Below are 22,439 nucleotides of genomic sequence, written 5' to 3'. Positions count from 1 at the left end.
ATATATATATGTGCTGTTATTTAGCAAACTCTATCTCCCTTGTAGACTGTGTATGTTTCTGAATCTCCCCTCCCCCACTGGGCAGAGATACCCCACCCATTCACTCCAGTTTGTAATCAGCTGTCATTAAAATATTTATTAATTCTGTAAGCTTTTATTAAACACATTAGACACACTCATGTAATAAAAAAAAGTATCTGTAATAAAATCAGCATTAATTAAATGTTCAAGCCATTTGTACAAACGGAGGTGGTGGGTTAAAACAAAAGAAAAAGAAAAAAAAAACATTTCGTAAAATATGTTGAGGCAAATTTGGGAAACTTCAAAGGAACCGCAAATCAGCTGATTTGTTACACATCATTATAAATGGGTAAACAAGGGCACAGTTCACTTCCGGGTAATTCATGTGAATGGACGTTTTTAAATGGCTGCATTGCAACGAAATAAAATATGTACCGCGAACATGAATTAGATTCAAATCTTCAGGAGGAAAAAACTGGCAATTATACTTTTACTCTTTTTTATCTTTTTTTGTCTCTGCTATTCTGGGTTAGGGCGCCCTGAAACATCTATTTTCCAGCCTGCCATATCGACTTGTACAACGATTTAAAAAGAAAGAGAAAAAAAAGAAAGAAAAAATGCTTTCATTTTCGAATACAATAAACAGATATTGAATAAACCCTAAGCAAAAAGAGAATGTTCGGTTATAATGGGCTTTTATTTGAGACCGCTAGTCTGACCAAGCCCAGAGTGGCTTCACTCCGCCATTTAGAAAATGTCGCCTTCACGTTCCACACACACACACCAACTCCGAAGCGCCTGACCCCGGGGCTTTCTCGACAGTCATCACGCATCGATACTAGACGGTACTGAGTCCTACTATTTACTACTGTGGGTGAAATTCTAACACTAACAGTACACACATTCCGTTCACTTACCTAAAAATAAAACAAAACTCGAGATTTCGTGGGTCCCGATGAGAGCCGAACAATTTTCTTGTCCCTGGCGAATGGCGCTGGGTGGGGGGCGTGTGGGTAGATTTCCAAATAAGGCTCGCTGTCTATCTGCGTCACGCACGCCTGTCCCTCCCTGATTGGGCAGCCGACCCACGTGAATGCGATTTTTCCACGGGTTCACGTGGGTAGCGAAACCTGGCAGTGACGTATTTCCCCCTGGAGGGCGTGGCTGTTTATTCGTGCCTCTACTGTACAAATAACAAAGCGGAGCGGCGTGTGCAATCCGAGGGGTTATAGTCCATTTTAACGGTCCCCCTTTCAAGTCACCACCACACCGATTTTAAACTAACCATTCATCTTTATTGATTTTCAAACACACTATTGGTAAGAAAAAAACCCAAACAAACAAAAACATATATCTTACCCACAGGCACAAATATTATTAAGATATGATATGGTATCGCCTGTAACGGCGTTAATTCCGAAACCCTGTCCCCCCTATCACGGTTTTTATTTCGACTAGCCTAGCCTGCCCGGCGGTGGATCTTGGATACAGTCCAACATGCCAGTTAGGGTCGGGCATTCATTAGTGTAGCTGCATACAGCGGCCCTATAAATAATTTGTCACGCGGGGGATAAAGACCGACTATTGATTTTCCCTGTTTATCGGTGGCTGGGTGAACGTAGCAGGCAGTGCATGAGCTGTGGGTCGCCCATCCCGCGTACGTACAACGACAGTTTCATAACAGCTGACGAGTTCGTACGATACACGCAGTATACTGCGGGACACAAAACCGACCACTTGGGTCATGGCGAGTTACATTTTAAATACTTCGTTTTAATGAACGGGCTTTCAGTGAATTTATTTAATCGGGACAATATTTCAGCATATAATCCTAATAATGCCTACAGTATTATAACTTTAAACAAACACAAAAAAAATAAAAAAATAAGACTAAAAAAAAAAAAAAAAGTTATAAGCCTAGGCTATATTACAATAATATTTGCAACCATGAAAGACTAAGTTTATTTTATTTAATGACACCACTAGAACATATTGATTTATTAATCATCGGTACCACTGGATGTCAAACATTTGATAATTTTTACTCCCAATCTTCAGAGGAAACCTGTTACATTTTTAGCAGGATCGTTTATAGCATATAATATGGACTACACTTTCCCACATAAAGGACAGCATATACCATATGTGTGTATGTGTGTGTGTGTGTGTGTGTGTGTATATATATAGATATATATATATATATATATATATAGAGAGAGAGAGAGAGAGAGAGAGAGAGAGAGAGAGAGAGAGAGAGAGAGAGAGAGAGAGAGAGAGAGAGAGAGAGAGAGAGAGAGAGAGAGAGAGAGAGAGAGAGTCATATATAAATACGGACTGAATCCATGAATCCATTCAATTTCTTTATACCTCTTTATAATTTGATTTGTCCCTAAATGTACTTTATTCAACCATCTTCATAACCACCATACTCCATTTATTAATGACATTTTGTAAAAAATAATTGAATTATGGCAATGGTCCATAATTCAAAAATTAAAATTGCCGAGAAGGTTGACATGGATTTCACTTCATCATGGTTCAGTTAAGGTGATGCGATAGCTAGATTTGGTTTCCAACAATGAATGCATTTTTTTATTTATTATCCATTTTTAGAGAAATAAGGTCCTTAAATCCGTGACAGTGTGCCTTTAATGACACCACTAGAACATATTGATTTATTAATCATCGGTACCACTGCAGGGCCGTAGCTAGGATTTTTTGTTTGAGTAGTTTATAGTCTAAAACTCCTTAAACAGTTAAGAAGAGAATTTTCTTTAAGTTTCTATAATGCTTTCCGGATTTTTTCAGGGGAGGGGATAATATATATATTATATATATATATATATATATATATATATATATAGAGAGAGAGAGAGAGAGAGAGAGAGAGAGAGAGAGAGAGAGAGAGAGAGAGAGAGAGAGAGAGAGAGAGAGAGAGAGAGAGAGAGATACCGACTGAATCCATTCAATTGTTTTATACCTCTGCCTACCGCCACCCCACCCCCCCCCCCCCCCACACACACACACACCGCTTCGTCCCCAGCCACAACGGTGCATATATTGAATAGGACTGGGTAGGTGTCAGACTTACTAAGGTGTCAAACACATCAATCAAAGCCAACAGCTCCACCTCAAACAGCCCGCGCCTCCGGTGGGAGGTTGCTGTGGTCCTGCAGTTTTCTTTTGTACTCAACGCACGATTGTACCGTGCACAAAGATTTGTATGGTACACTGCACACGGAGTTACGAACTTTTCACATTTCCCACCATTAGACCGTGTATCCAAAAGATGAAAAACGCACTGCATTTGAGTGCAGGTAATTATGTCGGGAGTCGGGTTTCCGGGATGGGGGGGGGGGGGGGGGGGGGGGGGGGGGGGGGGGTGAGATCGTAATCTATAATATCATATCTATAATATAACACACACAGTCGTAATAAAATACATACGTTTATCTATAATTATCTAGATTAAAACCTAATACGTAACGCAAGGCCTTTTTAAAGGGGATTCCTGAGTTTGTTGCATTGTAAGATGTTTCCGACTAATAAAATATTTCTACGATTAAACTTACATATCAAATATATTTTCTTGTTTAGAATATCCGTGTCTGTATATTGAATGTGTTTCTGGTCGTCTTAATATTTGTAAGAAGCCCAAACTGGATTTTGTCCTCAAATAATTTTTTTAGGAAATAAAATGAAAATTAACCTAGTACAAATATTAGAACGATTAAAAACACCTTTAATATACAGCCACTAATATTCTAAACAAGAAAATATATTTAATATGTAAGTTTAATCGTAGAAATATTATATTAGTCGATAACATCTTTTAAAATTGGAGCAAACTCAGGAATGTCCCTTTAACAGTGTCCAATCCCTATTTTGATCTGTACTGCCAAATGTCTTCTTTGTACTTAACCCATTCCATAAGGATAGTACAAACATTATAAAAATGGGGAAAAAAAAGAAAAAAAAGAAAGAAATGTTTTATTTAACGACGCATTCAACACATTTCTGCCCCGGGTTGGGTCCCTGGCCTCACAGAGATTGAACTCCGGGGCAGACATCCTCGAAACCTCTGTGGTATATGAGCATGTTAAAAACTTACGGAACGGAACTCAACACATTTTTATTTACGGTTATATGGCGTGTCCACACAGATATTTAGAGAGGAAACCCGCTGTCGCCACTTCATGGGCTACTCTTTTTCGATTAGCAGCAAGGGATTTTCTATATGCACCATCTCACACACAGGGTAATACACACCACGGCCTTTGATATACCAGTCGTGGTGCACTGGCTGGAACGAGAAATGGCCCAATGGGCCCACCGACTGGGATCGATCCCAGACCGACCGCGCATCGAGCGTGCGCTTTAAAACTGGACTACGTCCCGCCCCTTGTAAAAATGGATTCCATAAATTTAACGACAACGGAAGCCGCCATCTTTGTCATTCATCAAAGAAGTGGCTATGAGCTGGCTATCATATTTTAGGGCAAGAGAATCCCAACATCCCCCATCTATACCTTCCCGTACTTAGCATTGGTTATTTCTAGTAAATGCATTTAAAAAACAAACAAACAAACCCCACAACACAACAAATAACAAACAAAAACAAAAACCAAGCAAACGACGACAACAACAACACCTTCGGTAAAGCGTTCGCTTGATGCGCGGTCAGTCTGGGATCGATCCCCGTCGGTGGGCCCATTGGGCTATTTCTCGCTCCATCCAGTGCACCACGACAGGTATGTCAAACGCCGTGGTATGTGCTATCCTGTCTGTGGGATGGTGCGTATAAAAGATCCCTTGCTACTAATGGTAACATGTAGCGGGTGTCCTCTCTAAGACTATATGTCACAATTACCATATGTTTGATATCCAATGGCCGATGATTAATAAAATCAATGTGCTCTAGTGGTGTCGTTAAACAAAACGAAACTGTAGATTTTGTGTAAACCTATAGGCCAAACCATGCCATACATGTCTAGAAATAATCAGATTATAGCTTACATTTATTTTCATATATTTCAGTCATTATGTAGGCCTAATACTTTTAAAAATAATGTTTCTAAATATCCAATTTATTTTAAATGTTAGAAATAAGGAAGGAGGGAATGTTTTATTTACTGAGGCGCTTAACACATTTTAATTACGGTTATAGGACATCAGACCAGACAAATAATGAGAGAGAAGACACGCTCAGGTCAGGTCAGATATCAGAGTTTAACGTGCACACTCAGAGCAAGCTGTTGTAGCGCACGCCTGTCCTGGGCGCAGGTGTCGGCCTCAGCCGGTTCCTCCGTCCAGGACAGGGAAGACATGCTGCTGCAACGCAGGGGGCTACTCTTTCTGATCAGCAGAAATGAATCTTTTATATGCACCATCCCACAGACAGGATAGTACATACCACGGCCTTTGATATACCAGTTGTGGAGCACTGGCTGGAAAGAGAAATAGACGAAGGACTAAATATTAAATGCAAAAGACAATGTCTCGCCCAGCACTGTTTTTCTCACAGACTGCAGATCTCCGCTTCAGAGCCTTCAGATCTGTAGGGGTTGAACAGGTTATGTTGGCTAGCAGGAGGAAACTTCAAACAAAAGAGAAAGAAATGTTTTATTTAATGACGCACCCAACACATTTTATTTACGGTTATATGGAAGGAAGGAAAATGGTTTATTTAACGACGTACTCAACACATTTTATTTACGGTTATATGGCGTCAGACATATGGTTAAGGACCACACAGATATTGAGAGAGGAAACCCGCTGTCGCCACTTCAATTAACAGCAAGGGATATTTTATATGCACCATCCCACAGACAGGATAACACATACCACTGCCTTTGATATACCAGTCGTTGTGCACTGGCTGGAACGAGAAATAGCCCAATGGGCATACCGACGGGGATCGATCCCAGACCGACCGCGCATCAAGCGAACGCTTTACCACTGGGCTACGTCCCGCCCCTTAGCGGGAATTTCAAGACCTTAGCACAAGAACAAACGTGATTCGTCAATGGATACCACCCCACTGTGGCGTCCCAGGTAATGAAGAAGCAGACAGGCTCTCAAAAGCGGGAAGCAGACTCCAGCAAATATCCAATCCTACGTCATACTCAAAGGTGTGGGACGGGACGTAGCCCAGTGGTAAAGCGCTCGCTTGATGCGCGGTCGGTTTGGGATCGATCCCAGTCGGTGGGCCCATTGGGCTATTTCTCGCACCACGACTGGTATATCAAAGGCCGTGGTATGTGTTATCATGTCTGTGTGATGGTGCGTATAAAAGATCCCTTGCTACTAATAGGGAAAACATGTAGCGGGTTTCCGCTCTATGACTGTGTCAAAATAACCATATATTTGACATCCAATAGCCGATGATTAATAAATTAATCAATGTGCTCTAGTGGTGTCGTTAAACAAAACAAACAAACTTTTACTCAGAGGTGAAAACCGTCATAAAGAACAACTTTAACACCATCTGGAAGACAAGAATGGACGTGGAAAAAGAAAAGAATTATCTTGAAACCCTGCACAGGACACAGCAAGTAATCGTCTTTAGAGTGAGAACTGGGCACTGTCGTATACTCTCCCACCTCTATAGACTCAAACTTGCCAACTCTGATGAATGACCATGTTGCACAGGTGCCCAAACACCGGCACACGTCATTCAGTCGTGCCCATACCTCTATAGACTCAAACTTGCCCACTCTGATGAATGTCCATGTGACACAGGTGCCCAAATACCAAAAGACATCATCCAGTCGTGCCCATCATACAACACTCTGAGACAAGAAACCTGGCAGTATCACGTGGACATCAAAGAGAATCTTTGGGAACCGGCGGCGTCCCTTCAACGGACAGCAGACGTCCTGGTGAGAACAGGACTGGAAGTCTGAGCATGGCTTTGGGATCGCAGACGAAGAAGAAGAAGAAGAAGAAGACCAAGGGTTATAAAACCAATAAAAACATATATTCAGCTCTTATATTAATTTTAAATGGTGTAAGTGTTATATTTCATTAGTTTTACATTTATTTGTATTAAATAACACTAAATTAATCGACCTTACTCATAATCGTTGCGTAAGTCTATTGGGAACATCGGCATTGAAATGTGCAAATCCACAAAATCTGACAAATTGACTGGATAGGACCACGTGAGAGATAAATGAGTTGTACAAAGATGGCAAACTTGTCGACAATATCCGCCTGGCATAACGGAGTGTTCGCCTCATCATCACAGTCAGGACAGGACATACCATGACCTTTGATATACTTGTTGAATATTACCGGTTGGAATGGAGATGGGGTGTGGTGTAGAAAGCCTCAGGTAATAATAGCAGAGCTTCTAGAATATTAAAAAAATACACTAGCCATGAGATCAGCGATTTCAAAAATTTACTAGCCAAGATAAAAAATTCACTAGCCCTACTCTACTATAAGTTAATACAATTTTACTTAATAATAGTAATAATCAGACATATGTCACCTAGAGAGGGTGATAGAGCTTTAAAACACTAATATTGGAGTGGGTCAGGATATTCATATTTACAAAATAGACTTAACTGCAACATTTGACCTCTTTTTTTTCACAACCCGTCCAGCATGGTAATAATAGTTATTTACTAGTTCAACACTGAATATCACTAGCCATGGGAGTGGGGCTACCATAATCTAGAAGCCCTGGATAATAGGTCCACAGAGGGGGTTCGATCCCATGACCCAGTCACCTCAAGTGAGTGTTCCACTGACTGAGCTAGATCCCCAACTCGTAATATCTATATAAACTCGATGCACGGTCGGTCTTGGATCGATCCCCGTCGGTGGGACCCATTGGGCTATTTGTCGTTCCAGCCAGTGCACCACGACTGGTATATCAAAGGCCGTGGTATCTACAACCCTGTCTGTGGGATGGTGCATATAAAAGAACCCTTGCTGCTAATCGAAAAGAGTAGCCCATGAAGTGGCGACAGCGGGTTTCGTCTCTCAATATCTGTGTGGTCCCTAACCATATGTCTGACGCCATATAACCGTAAATAAAAAATGTGTTGCGTGTGTCGTTAAATTAAACATTTCTTTCTATATAAAATCTCAACACAGTGTCTTGGCAGAGGCGGATTCGGTGGGAGGGGAGGGGGGTAAGAGGACCCTTCCCACCTGAATTTTGTTTTTCAAGTGTCACCTTTTTGTCTCTTTTACATTGGGGGGGGGGGGGGATGGCTCAATCAGTTGAGTGCTCACCTGAGATGCTTGCGTCACATGATCGAATTACCTCAGTGGATGCATTCAACTTATTTGTTGTTTTTTGTCGTTCCAACCAATGCACTATAACTGGTCAAAGGCCGTGGTATGTGCTTTCCTGTCTATGGGAAAGAGCATGTAAAGACCCCTTGCTGCATTAAGAGATATGTAGCGGGTTTCCTTTAGGAGTCAAATTTACCAAATGTTTGACATCCAATAGACGATGATTAATCGATGTTCTCTAGTGGTGTCGTTAAACAAAACAAACTTTTCTTTTACAGTAGAACGGTCCAAAGTTAAACGTTAAAGTTTGTTTTGTTTAACGACACCAATAGAGTACGTTGATTTATTCACCATCGGCTATCAAACAGCATTGGATGTATAACATTTGGTATTTTTGACATAATTTTACAGAGGAAACCCGCTACATTTTCCCATTATAATAAGAAATCATTGTCACCTTTGACCTTTCATTCATTTTCATTTTATTTATACTGATTTTCGTGGTTATATATCCAATTAAGGTTCAAGCACGCTATCCAGGACAGTAGATTAGAGGTTAGTGAGAGAGAAGTAGAGGTAGTGGTCTTACACCAACCTTTTGAGTCGTTAAACTCGCTCTGGGTGGGAGCTGGAGTCGGAATGCGAACCCAGTACCTACCAGCCTTAAGTCCGATAGCTTAACCACTACATCACCAACGCGGGTTCTAGTGAACAATATCAAGGGATCATTTATAGGCTTACAAAAAAAGAAGAAGAAAGAAATGTTTTATTTAACGACGCACTCAACACATTTTATTTACGGTTATATGGCGTCAGACATATGGTTAAGGACCACACAGATTTTGAGAGGAAACCCGCTGTCGCCACTATATGGGCTACTCTTTCCGATTAGCAGCAAGGGATCTTTTAGTTACGCTTCCCACAGGCAGGATAGCACAGACCATGGCCTTTGTTGAACCAGTTATGGACCACTGGTCGGTGCAAGTGGTTTACACCTACCCACTGAGCCTTGCAGAGCACCCACTTAAGGTTTGGAGTCGGTATCTGGATTAAAAATCCCATATCTCGACTGGGATCCGAACCCAGTACCTACCAGCCTGTAGACCGATGACCTAACCACGACGCCACCGAGGTCGGTATATAGGCTTACAGTATATTATCACATGCTGGACACTGTCTGCCACATCCTTTGATTTCCCAGTTTTGGGCCACGGGTCAGGACAAAAAAAACCCAAAACCCCAAACAACCCGAATCCAGTGAGCACGATCGATCCAGCTACCCATCACGCCATCATCATCGTCTACTGAGAGAAAGGAGCATGACGTAACCCAGTGGCAGAGCAGTCGCCTGATGCGCGGTCGGTCTAGGATCGATCCCTGTCGATGGGTCCATTGGGCTATTTCTTGTTCCAGCCAGTGGGTATATCAAAGGCCGTGGTATGTGCTACCTTGTCTGTGGTATGGTGCATATAAAGGGGCGGGACATAGCCCAGTGGTAAAGCGATCGCCTGATGCACGGTCGATCTAGGATCGATCCCCGTCGGTGGGTCCATTGTGCTATTTCTCGTTCCAGCCAGTGCACCACGACTTGTATATCAAATGCCGTGGTATGTACTATCCTGTCTGTGGGATGGTGCATAATATAAGTGCTGGAGCAAAACCTCAAATTCGGGCAAAAAGTATAGAGATATTGGAGCAAAATGTGCTAACCTGAGACCGTTTTACCATTTATTTCCTTCATTCTACCCTCAATATTAATATTAGTTGTAATTCATATATAAAAATGCGTAGTGATTCGTTTGCAACCCCATATAGCTGTTTGGTAGTAATAATAATATGGATAAATGTCGTTATCCAGATTCGGGCATTTTTGTTTAATTCGGGCAAAAGCCAGCCTGGCCCCCCCCCCCCCCCCTACAAAAATGGGAGCCCCTACGCCTGTGTGGATGGGGGAGTGTGGAAGTAGGGGGGGGGGATACAGATAACTGAGGTGTGTCCATGACAACATTCTCAAAACGAAATTTGATATACTAGTACACACAAAATAGGTTCGTTCGTTCGTTCGTTCATAGGGGGTGGGACGTAGCCCTGTGGTAAAATGCCCATCGGGCTATTTCTTGTTCCAGCCAGTGCACCACGACTGGTATATCAAAATCCGTGGTATGTGCTATCCTGTCTATGGGATGGTGCATATAAAATGTGCTCTAGGAGTGTCGTTAAACAAAACAAACATAACGTTTTATTCGTTCATATACCTGGACTAAAAATAAATAAAAATATAACATACGTCATGGCAAGAGGGATAAGTTGGAGATAGCAGGTAAATGCATTCATTCATTCATACTTATTTTTGTGCTTATGTCAAATTAAAATTCAAGCACGTTGTCGTGGGCACACACCTCAGCTATCTGGACAGTCTGTCCAGGACAAAGGGTTGGTGATCAGTGAGAGAGAAGTCGGTGTAGTGGTCGTTACACTTACCTACCGAGTCGTTACAACTCGCTCGGGGTGAAAGCCGGTGCCAGGAAGCGAACCCGATGGCTTAACCACTACAACATCTAGCCCGTGACCAAATACATTCATTCGTTTCATTCATTTCAACTTATTTTCATGCTTATATCCAATTAAGGTTCAAAACACGCTGTCCTGGACACACACCTCAGCTATCTAGGCTGTCTGTCCAGGACAGTGGGTTAGTTGTTAGTTAGTAGTTAGTGAGAGAGAGGTCGATGTAATGGTCTTACACCATTAAAACTCGCTCGGGTGGGGGGGGGGGGGGGGGGGGGGGGGGGGGGGGGGGGGGGGGGGGGGGGGGGGGTGGGAGCCGGTATTGGGATGCGAACCCACTACCTACAAACCATATGTCCGATGAGTTTAACCACCACACCACCGATGCCGGTGCAGATTTTTTTTTTTTGAACTTTATTTTCCCAGTTTCTCACATACAAACACATAGCCCATGTGGAGGGGTATACATGAGTTGTTCAATACAGTATCATACATACAAGTAAAGTGAAAGCAAAATCAAAACCCCTTAATAAATAAATGCAGTAAGTACATACATATAAAATAATATGTACCATTTAAAAAAAAAAATGCTACTGGCTCATTTTGACAATAAAATAAGTAGTGTACAAAGGGACGCCATTACTAAATAAAATGAATAAATAAATAATCATAATCAAAAAAAATAAAGAAGATAAATAGATAAATACTACTACTACTACTACTACTATTACTACTACTACTACTACTACTAATAATAATAATACCCCCACCGCACCCACATTCATTCATTCGTTCTCTCTCTGTCTCTGTCTCTCTCTCTCTCTCTCTCTCTCTCTCTCTCTCTCTCTCTCTCTCTCTCTCTCTCTCTCTCTCTCTCTCTCTCTCTCTCTCTCTCTCTCTCTCTCTCTCTTCCATATATATTTATGTTTTTTTAGCTATAAAAATTATCTGTGCAGGTGTGCAGATTGTTCAATAAATTCAGTAATAACAAAATGTAATAGTTAAGATTATTGAGCATTTGGGAAAGAGGGATGTAACGTTATATATATTTTTCAAACAGAGAAAGATACAGCCACTTGGTAAAAAATAAATAAATACTAAGAGTATTCTTAGTAAGATGTATACGTTTTTCTATATCATATCTCGTTTTCAGTTCGTGTTTAAAATTAATAATATTTAAATCGACTTTTTGCACGTTGCATTTATATATAAAGTAGTTAGCTAAAAGTAATATCAGATCAAACGTGTTATCTGTTTTGGTGTTTTTATTACATCTGAATATGACAAGATCAAAAGACAGCTTTAGGTTAACTATATGATTACAAAAATAAACGAAGATCAGGGGGAAGGAGATGGCTTAATCGTGCAAGAAAGAATGTGCTAGACTTTTGTCGCGGAGCATACTCTTTCCGTCGACCGACTATGCTCAGCCGGGTTAAACCCTTGGGACAGGATACAATCGATATACGCGTCTAAAAATAGTGCAGCCCCCGGGAAATGCCGACCCCAGCGCGAGGTAGCTCGAACGTTCAATACCCCAGGCAAAGAATCAAAGATTTTACGAATTTTCCTCTCCTCTGTTCAAGCAAAAGTACTTAGCAAGAAAGCGAACTGGCGTTGAGTGTACACAAATGGACGACCGCCGCGAAAACTCGCCCCGACTAGAGGCGCGTGCCCGCATACCCAAGAAGGCTTGAGACAACAAATCTTTTTATCACTGGATCGCCATAACAGAGAACAAAACAAGAAGAAAAGAATTGAAAAGCAACAATATAATTACATTTGCTCTCTCTCTCTCTCTCTCTCTCTCTCTCTCTCTCTCTCTCTCTCTCTCTCTCTCTCTCTCTCTCTCTCTCTCTGTCTTTATTTATTTCTATCTCTCTGTCTATCTATCTATTTTTGTTAACTAGATATATGTCTTCTCAGAGAGAGAGAGAGAGAGAGAGAGAGAGAGAGAGAGAGAGAGAGAGAGAGAGAGAGAGAGAGAGAGAGAGAGAGAGAGAGAGAGAGAGAGAGAGAGAGAGACCCATTTTACAAACGTAATTATATTAAATGTATAAACACACACATAAGTGTATGAGACGGGGATGGGGAGGGGAGGGATGCCTGTCCTAGTGCTGGAGCAAAACCTCAAATTCGGGCAAATATGAAACAGATATTCGGAGAAAATGTGCTAACCTGAGACCTTTTTACCATGTATTTCCATCATTCTACCCTCAAAATTAGTTGTAACCCATGTAAAAATGCGTAGTGCTTCGTTTGCAACCCTATATAGTTGTTTGGTAGTAATGCTAATATATATAAATCAATGTTGTTATCCAGATTCGAGCATTTTCGTTTAATTCGGGCAAAAACCAGCCTGCCCCCACCCCTCCTACAAAAATGGGTGCCTACACTACGACGTATTTTTCACTATATTAGCTATTTTTGACAATTTAAATTAGAAGTACTTATATTTTATTATTTAAAATATTATTTTTTGTACACCTGCATCGGTTCTGGTCATACAGGTTTTTGCAATACTCCAAAATACATTTTGCATAATACTTAAAACGCACGTTTGTCTGAGAAGTAACGGTTATCGAGATAAGATCTAGTTATTTTTTGCGATATTTCCCCGTTTAAACATCACAGACTTTAGCTTCTATGTTATAACATTATTTAAATGTGTTACAGGTTTGCAGATAAACTAAACTTAGTGTCCATTCTCACGGGATGAAACTAGGGTCTGCGCCTTTAATAAAAAATATTTGTGTGTATGTATATGTGTGTTTGTGTGTGTTTGTTTGCTTGTCTGTCTGTCTGTGTGTGTGAATGTGTATGTCTGTGTGTATGTATGTATGTATGTATGTGTGAATGTGTATATCTGTGTGTGTGTGTGTGTGTGTATGTGTGTGTGTGTGTGTGCTCGTGTGTGTGTGTGCTGGCTCTCCCGCCTTTGAAGCCTGTTGATAATTTCCATGCATGGTGGAATTAAACAGAGCCCCCCCCCACCCCCCCCCCCCCCCCCCCCACTGAAGTTCCTGAAATCATGATCTGGATGGGATCTAGTTCAGTGAGTAGAGTGCTCGCCCGAGGTGCTTTAACCTTGCGCAATGAAATAATCGTCTACTGCCCAAAGCGCAAGCCGCAGAATCGTTAGTTTGTTTATTTGTTTGTTAGAACATATTGTTATATTAACCATTGGCTATTGGATGTCAACAGTTGGTAATTTTGACATATAGCATCAGAGGATACCCGCTACATTTGTCCATTAGTAGCAAGGAATTTTTTATATGCTCCATCTCACAGACAGGATAGTACATACCACGGCCTTTGATATACCAGTTGTGGTGCACTGGCTGGAACGAGAAATAGCCCAATGCTCGATCCCAAACCGACCTCACATCAAGCGAGAGCTATACCATTGGGCTACGGCTCGCCCCCGAACGCATTAGATGTATGCAGTCCCTACGAGCCTATAGAGAGGAAACCCGTTACATTTTGTTTCTATTGGTCAGGTCATAGGGCTTAACGTGCACATTCAGGGCAAACTGTTGTAGCGCACGCCTGTCATGGACGCAAGTGTTGACTTACGCCGGCTCCTCTGTCTAGGACAGGTTTCCATTAGCATGAGACAGGAGGCGGTGGGGGTGGGGGTGGGGGAGGCCGAGGCGATTGGAGAAAAACCCCAAATTCGGGCAAAATGTGCTAACCTGAAACCTTTTTTACAGTGTATTTCTATCATTCTTCACTCAGAATTAGCTGTAATCCATGAGGAAACCCTATATAGATGTACGTCCCCCCCCCCCCCTTACAAAAACTCGTACGCCTATGTCTATTAGTAGTAAGGGATCTTTTTTATGCACCATCCCACAGACAGGATAGAGAAAAACAAAAGACGATTTAAAATTTTAAAAACCTGATTAAATTTTTTTTTAATTTGAAGTTTTATTTATGCATTTTTGTGTTTATTGTTGATAATAAATTGTGTTAAATTTGTGTATGCTATATCCAATATGGCCGACTTCTGAAATGAAAATAGACAACTTCTTCAAATGTGTAAAACAAACTGCTGCTATAACTAACTAATTATCATGGTCCAATCCAGTTTGTTATAAAAGTAAAGTATACTGTATTTATTGTTAATATACTGCCTAAAAATGTTATAAAATGCATGGCTGTTTGTTATTGATTAAATACACACGTAGATACAACACACACACACACACACACACACACACACACACACACACACACACACACACACCATCACACATGGTACCACACCCACACAGGGCACACACACGTAGGATCCGGCAACAATCGGTGAGCGGAAAGAGTAGCGTGGTTAGGGGTTTCCTCTCATCGGTCAACCATATGTCTGAGGTAAATAAAATGTGCTGAGTGCGTCGTTAAATAAAAACATAATTTTCTTTCTTTCACACACACGTAGATTAACACACACTTCGTAGATCCCAGTAGATACGAGGCATGGGATGGCGTCGTTAATCCATCGGTCAACAGGCTGGTAGGTCCAAACCCTGAGTGAGTGCTCCGCAGGGCTCAATGGGTAGGTGTAAACCACTTGCACCGAATAGTGATCCATAACTGGTTCAACAATCGGAAAGAGTACTAATCGGAAAGAGTAGCCCATATAGTGGCGACAGCGGGTTTCCTCTCAAAATCGGTGTGGTCCTTAACCATATGTCTGACGCCATATAACCGTAAATAAAATGTGCTGAGTGCGTCGTTAAATAAAACATAATTTTCTTTCTTTCACACACACGTAGATACATAACACACACTTACGTAGATACATAACACACACGTAGATACATAACACACACACACACACACACACACACACACAGATACATAACACACACGTAGATACATAACACACACAAACACACATACACAAACCTTCACAGACACACACGTCGATACATAACACACACGCGCACACACACACACACACACCACCACCTAGATACAACACACATACACACACGTAGATACATAACACACACACACACACACACATACATACATAGATACATAACACACAAACACACAAACACACACACATATATACATAACACACGTAGATACATAACACACACACACACGTAGATACACAACACACACACACACACACACACACACACACGTATATACATAACACACGTAGATACATAACACACACACACACGCATATACATAACACACACATACGTATATACATAACACACACACGTAGATACATAACACACACAGGTATATACATAACACACGTAGATACATAACACACATACACATAGATACATAACACACACACACACGTAGATACATAACACACACACACACGTATATACATAACACACGTGGATACATAACACACACACGTATATACATAACACGCGTATATACATAACACACGTAGATACATAACACACACACGTATATACATAACACACGTAGATACATAACACACACACATACACACGTAGATACATAACACACACACGTAGATACATAACACACACACGTAGATACATAACACACACGTAGATACATAACACACACACGTATATACATAACACACGTAGATACATAACACACACATGTATATACATAACACACGTAGATACATAACACACACACACACACGCATATACATAACACACACACACGTATATACATAACACACACACGTAGATACATAACACACACAGGTATATACATAACACACGTAGATACATAACACACATACACATAGATACATAACACACACACGTAGATACATAACACACACACACACGTATATACATAACACACGTGGATACATAACACACACACGTATATACATAACACGCGTATATACATAACACACGTAGATACATAACACACACACGTATATACATAACACACGTAGATACATAACACACACACATACACACGTAGATACATAACACACACACGTATATACATAACACACACACGTAGATACATAACACACACACGTAGATACATAACACACGTAGATACATAACACACACATGTATATACATAACACACGTAGATACATAACACACACACACGTACATACATAACACACAATGTGATGCGAAAAACGGATTTATGTCCTGTACCCGTGCGTTAATATCTAGATGTGCTAGTGAAACCCGACATACATACAATATAAACATAATTATACATCTAAACATACATACATACACATGTACATCAATACATATATACATCAATACATATATACATCAATACATGTATACATCAATACATACATTCCGGATACCCAATAAACTGGACTTTTTATTTGGCCCATGGATGTTCCGTTTAGAGGGGTTTTACTCTATGGTTTACAACAAATGGGTACATAGTTATTGATTAAAAAAAGAAAGAAAGAAATGTTTTGTTTAACGACGTACTCAACATTGTATTTACGGATATATGGCGTCAGACATATGGTTATGGACCACACAGATATTGAGAGAGGAAACCCGCTGTCGCCACTTCATAGGCTACTCTTTTCGATTAGCAGCAAGGGATCTTTTATATGCACCATCCCACAGACAGGGTCGTACATACCACGGCCTTTGATATACCAGTCGTGCTGCACTGACTGGAACGAGAAATAGCCCAAATGGGCCCACCGACGGGGATCGATCCCAGACCGACCGCGCATCGAGCGAGCGCTCTACCACTGGGCTACGTCCCGCATCTAGTTATCGATTATTGCATACCGTCTTTATGACATTGTGTTGCCAATATTTCATACTGGAGGGACCAACCAAGCTGTCTTGGAGTCAGTTAGGTTCCATTTTTTTTTAAAGGTTTACCGGGTTGTGAAATACCCCAAAAGCATTCACATATAATTACTTTATTTAAATTGTATAAAACGAAAATGGTCAAGTAGGTCTTGTTTGGATGGCAATATGAACGAATTATACAGGCCCTTCGGAAGTATAGTTTTTGGGGGTGGGGGCATACTATATGAGCCTGAAATAGTGAGAGCCGAAGATGCGATAGAAGACCGTGACGAGGGTATGGTGCCCCCACCCAACCCCTTAAAAATTTCGATATACTGACCCCCTTTAGCATTTTCCTAGCGCATGTTTGAATGATTTTAAACGGTTTAACCTAAGACTAATAACATATCAGGACTAATACTTTTAATTGATTTTGAAAAAGCGTTTGATTCTATATTAATGCAATTCATACACAGGACTTTAAAATATTTTGGTTCCGGTCCATCAATTCGAAGATAGGTATCTACTTTTTACAATAATGCAACGGCACACATTTTACAAAACGGACATCTCTATTTATATAATGGGGCGATCACACTGGCCCGAATGAGCTTCCGTTTGTTTTCCGTATACGAAAGTGGTGTGATTTTTTAAACTGGCCGAATGTCCCTCCGAATGTGTTTTCCCCAGTGTATCACCGAATGCTTTCCGTTTGTTTTCCGAATGTTTTCAGTATGGTTTCAGAATGCTTTCAGAATAGACCGAATACTTCCCGCATGTTGACTTCGAAAGGTTTCCTTTCCGAACGCTTTCCGTATGCTTTCCGAATGCTTTCAGAACACGGCGAATCGACATAGAATGGACCGAACTCTTTCCGCAAGGGTTCGGAAAGCGTTCGGAAAGCATTCGTCATGTTCTAGGTCCATTCGGGGTGTTCGGAATGCATACGGAATTTTTATTCCGAATGCACCAAGAACTACACGCATGATTCCCGAACGTTTTCCGTATGCTCCTAGAATGCTTCCCGAATACTTCCCGAATACACATGGACGCCACATTCGGATGGTCGATGAAAATTATTTTGAACATGCACAACAAATTTTTGGAGCTCCCGAATGCCGTTCCGTATGCATCCGTACGGAGCCGAACAGCCAGTATGCTCCTAGCACCCACCGAATGCTTCCCGAATATGATCCGTTCGCTCCCCGAACACCTAATTTCCTATTCGGAAAACAAACGGAATGGCATTCGGGCCAGTGTGATCGGGCCATTAGGTGTAAAAGGGTCATTAGGTGTAAAAGGTTTTGGAATTCTTGTCGGGACAAATCCTCTTATTAACGGAATTGATATAGGGCGACTTGAATATAAAATTGCCCAATTTGCCGATGACACCCAGTTGTATTTAGATGGATCTCCTTGCTCTCTTAGATATTCAATTAATAGCTTAGATATATTTTAAGAGATATATCTGGCCTAGACATAAATAAACAAAAAACAAAAACTACTGGGTTAGGCCCCTTTGCGTATACCATGGCAGAAATGTGCAAACCGGCCTCAGTGGTGTCGTGGTTAAGCCACCGGACATAAGGCTGGTAGGTACTGGGTTCGCAGCCCGGTACCGGCTCCCACCCAGAGTGAGTTTTAACGACTCAGTGGGGAGGTGTAAGACAACCACACCCTCTTCTCTCTCACTAACCACTAACAACTAAACCACTGTCCTGGACAGACAACCCAGATAGCTGAGGTGTGTGCACAAGACAGCGTACTTGAACCTTAGTTGGATATAGGTACGAAAATAAGTTCAAATGAATGAAAATGAATGTGCAAACAGCTAAGTCTAGATTGGTGTGAAAACAATTTTGAGGTCCTAGGTATGACACTTATTAAACAACTAGATAATACTTGGACACTAAATTTGGATGAAAAGCTGATAAAAATAGAAAAAACTGTTAAATTCGTTGCGTGGCAGATGCGGAACTATATGTGGTAGGATAACGGTTGTAAAAACATTAGCTATGTCAAAACTAACTCATAGCTTTACCTGTCTACCAAATCCACCTAATGAATATATATTAAAAATAATATAATGATTTTCTCATTTATATGGAAAGATAGTCCGGATAGAATTAAACGCTCAGTTATTTAAGCTTTAAAAGTTTCATGGTTAAGACGATAGTTTCAATCAGACTGCAAATCATTAATGGAAATGGTTTTTAAATAAATATATAGATAATCTAGCTGGGAGCCTATGTTGGTGAATTTATACATAAAAAGTTTTGAAATCCCTTTTGTAATGATGTATTGAATGCATGGAAAGATCTTGTGCTAAAAACAACAATTGAAACTGAAATAGTAAATGAGCCGTTATCATAGTACAGCACACATTTTAAAAACAGGTCATTATTTATCCGTAGTTGGTATAATAACGGTATAACACATATCCGAGATTTTTTAACATAAACTGGATACATCATTCCTTTTGCAGAGTTAAAACAAAAATACAACATACGACGAACCTTTATAGATTACGAAACGGTAATTCATAGTATCCCAGAAAATTAGAAAGGAATCGTTCAACAATTACAAGGACAAATAAAGCTATATAATACTTTGTGTCCAACGTATATGTTTTTAATGACAACAATTAATAAAGGTTGTGGAGTATATTATAATATACTATCTAAGAAAGTAGAACTGCCAACAGCACAAACCCGCTGGTCGGCAATAATAAACGATGACAACTCCCCATTAATATGGGAAAAGGTATATTTAACACCCAGATTATGTACTACTCGTAAACAAATCGCACTTATAGATTTTCAATACAAAATTCTTAATAGAATAATATATATATATATATATATATATATATATATATATATATATATATATATATATATATATATATATATATATATGACAATTAAATTTGCAAAGGGATAATCATATTAAATAAGGGGTAGAACTGGAGGTGATTCGAGCTTCCTCTACATATCAATATCAATAAGGGGAGGGCTGGCGGTGATTCGAACTACTTGGGAACATGCTGGTACTGTAGCTTGATGTTTCGACCACATCCAAGTTTCGAATAACGATGACAAACCTCTGAGAATTGAAAATCTGCGTGATCCATTTATCGGTCATGCAGAAATAAATCCAAGTAACCCATTTTCTTTTTGCGCAACCCGTTATATCCAAGTAAATGGTGCTCCAAATTTTGCGCCAAGAAAAAATAGAGATTAAATTAAATTTGCGTGAGCAACGCGCGAACAGAACGATCGTTCTTGCAATTTTTGAGAGGCCTGCGGCGAGTTTTTTAATGTTTCATTTGACAAATATTTTGACTCAAATTTGAGTGGTTGAGAAAGACCTGTAGAGCTGTTTTAGCTGGACACACGTTGGTAATCTCTACTTCAATTTCCAGATCGTCGATGTTGTCATAATCCATGTTTGGTGTTGCAGCTTGTGGAATACATTCTGGAATCAGCGGAACAGTGTGCTCATCTTCTGTATCAGATGTTGACCTGCTTGATTGTGCTGTTATGCCAATGGGAGCATCAGCTTGTTGCACACTGTTCTTTGTTGTTTCTGTAAAGATAGGTACAGCTGGAGGTGGCCTGCCTGCAACCAGTGAGGGTGAAAAAGCTGACTGTGGTGTCACATGCCTGCTGCATGGCAACATTCCACATTTTTAAATCCATTGGCAACATTTTTTTGGGTCAGATATAGATTAGGCCCAGGCTGCAGTGAACAGGTAACAGAAGTTGACTTTGGATACGATGACTCCAGGGTTGTCATTCATGCAACCTTGGCATGTGGTATTCCATGTTTTCGTAAAAGGTTCAAATATACTCCTGTCCAAAATGGTTGAAGCTAGTGTGTGAACGATGCAGATAATGTTATCTCACCGGCCTCGGTGGTGCCGTCGTTAAGCCACCGGGCATAAGGCTGGTAGGTACTGGGTTCGCATCCCGGTACCGGCTCCCACACAGATCGAGTTTTAACAACACATTGAGTAGGTGTAAGACCACTACACCTTCTTCCCTCACACTAACTAATAACCACTAACAACTAACCCTCTGTCCTGGACAGACAGCCCAGATAGCTGAGATGTGTGACCAGGACAGCGTGCTTGAACCTTAATTGGATATAAGCACGGAAATAAGTTGAAATGAAATTTTAAAATGTTCTCTTGTCAGGTACATTCAATGATCTCCAGTATCCCATGGCTGTCATGCTGATCCATAATAAGAATGTGCTGTCTTTTTAGAGCCGATATGATTGTGGCAGGAAGTGGGTCTTGAACCACAGCTCCCTGATCGATACCTTGCTTGGTCCAGCCGAAGTCGGAGACGCTAAAGTTGGATCCAGGGTGGTGTACGGTCTGTGTCTATATTCAGGATAGACTTTGATGTTTTCCCATTGATGATAAAATGGGGTGGCAACAATCTGTTATTTGTTGCCACTGGTTCGGGACTATAAGTTCCGGACTCCTATTTCTGGTAAGAATGGCGACCGGGCTTACGGTCTAATGATATACCACATTAATCCTGGTTCCATATCTGATTTGGCTTGTCGGGTTAATCCCTTAGCTGAAAGGACATTCTCCACCTTCCAGCTTGTCAAAATAGAGGGGTGGGTGGGAGGAGACATTATTCTTGTTCATAGCACGTTGTCTCACAGCTGTTGTTGGTTCAGGTGCCCGAAGGGTTAAATCTAGTTGCCTTAAAAAACCCAAAACCCTCCAACATTTCCATTCTTAAACAGAAGTATCAAGTCCATGCTTTTTCATACGTGACCCGGCATGTTCTAAAAACACCTTGATACTTATCCCTACCCCCATTTCGGCTAAATGGCAGGCATAGTCAACTTACTTCCGTTTCCGTTCCACGTCGAAATTAGCTGTAG

The 22,439-nt window shown here is 40.8% G+C and overlaps 1 protein-coding gene across 2 annotated transcripts in view; it reads right to left on the bottom strand.

The window, feature by feature from the left end:
• LOC121385357 (NGFI-A-binding protein 1-like) overlaps positions 1 to 1,999 on the bottom strand; it is a 63,686-nt gene extending 61,687 nt beyond the window's left edge. For both annotated transcript variants that reach the window (XM_041516004.1, XM_041516007.1), the window contains exon 1: positions 939 to 1,999. The gene's annotated coding sequence lies outside the window, so the exon portion shown is untranslated. The remainder of the gene's footprint in view (positions 1 to 938) is intronic.
• Positions 2,000 to 22,439: the final 20,440 nt, after the last annotated feature.

This window comes from Gigantopelta aegis, chromosome 11 (assembly GCF_016097555.1).
Source record: "Gigantopelta aegis isolate Gae_Host chromosome 11, Gae_host_genome, whole genome shotgun sequence".
In the NCBI taxonomy this organism is placed as follows: domain Eukaryota; kingdom Metazoa; phylum Mollusca; class Gastropoda; order Neomphalida; family Peltospiridae; genus Gigantopelta; species Gigantopelta aegis.
This window is presented reverse-complemented; position numbering and strand designations above follow the sequence as displayed.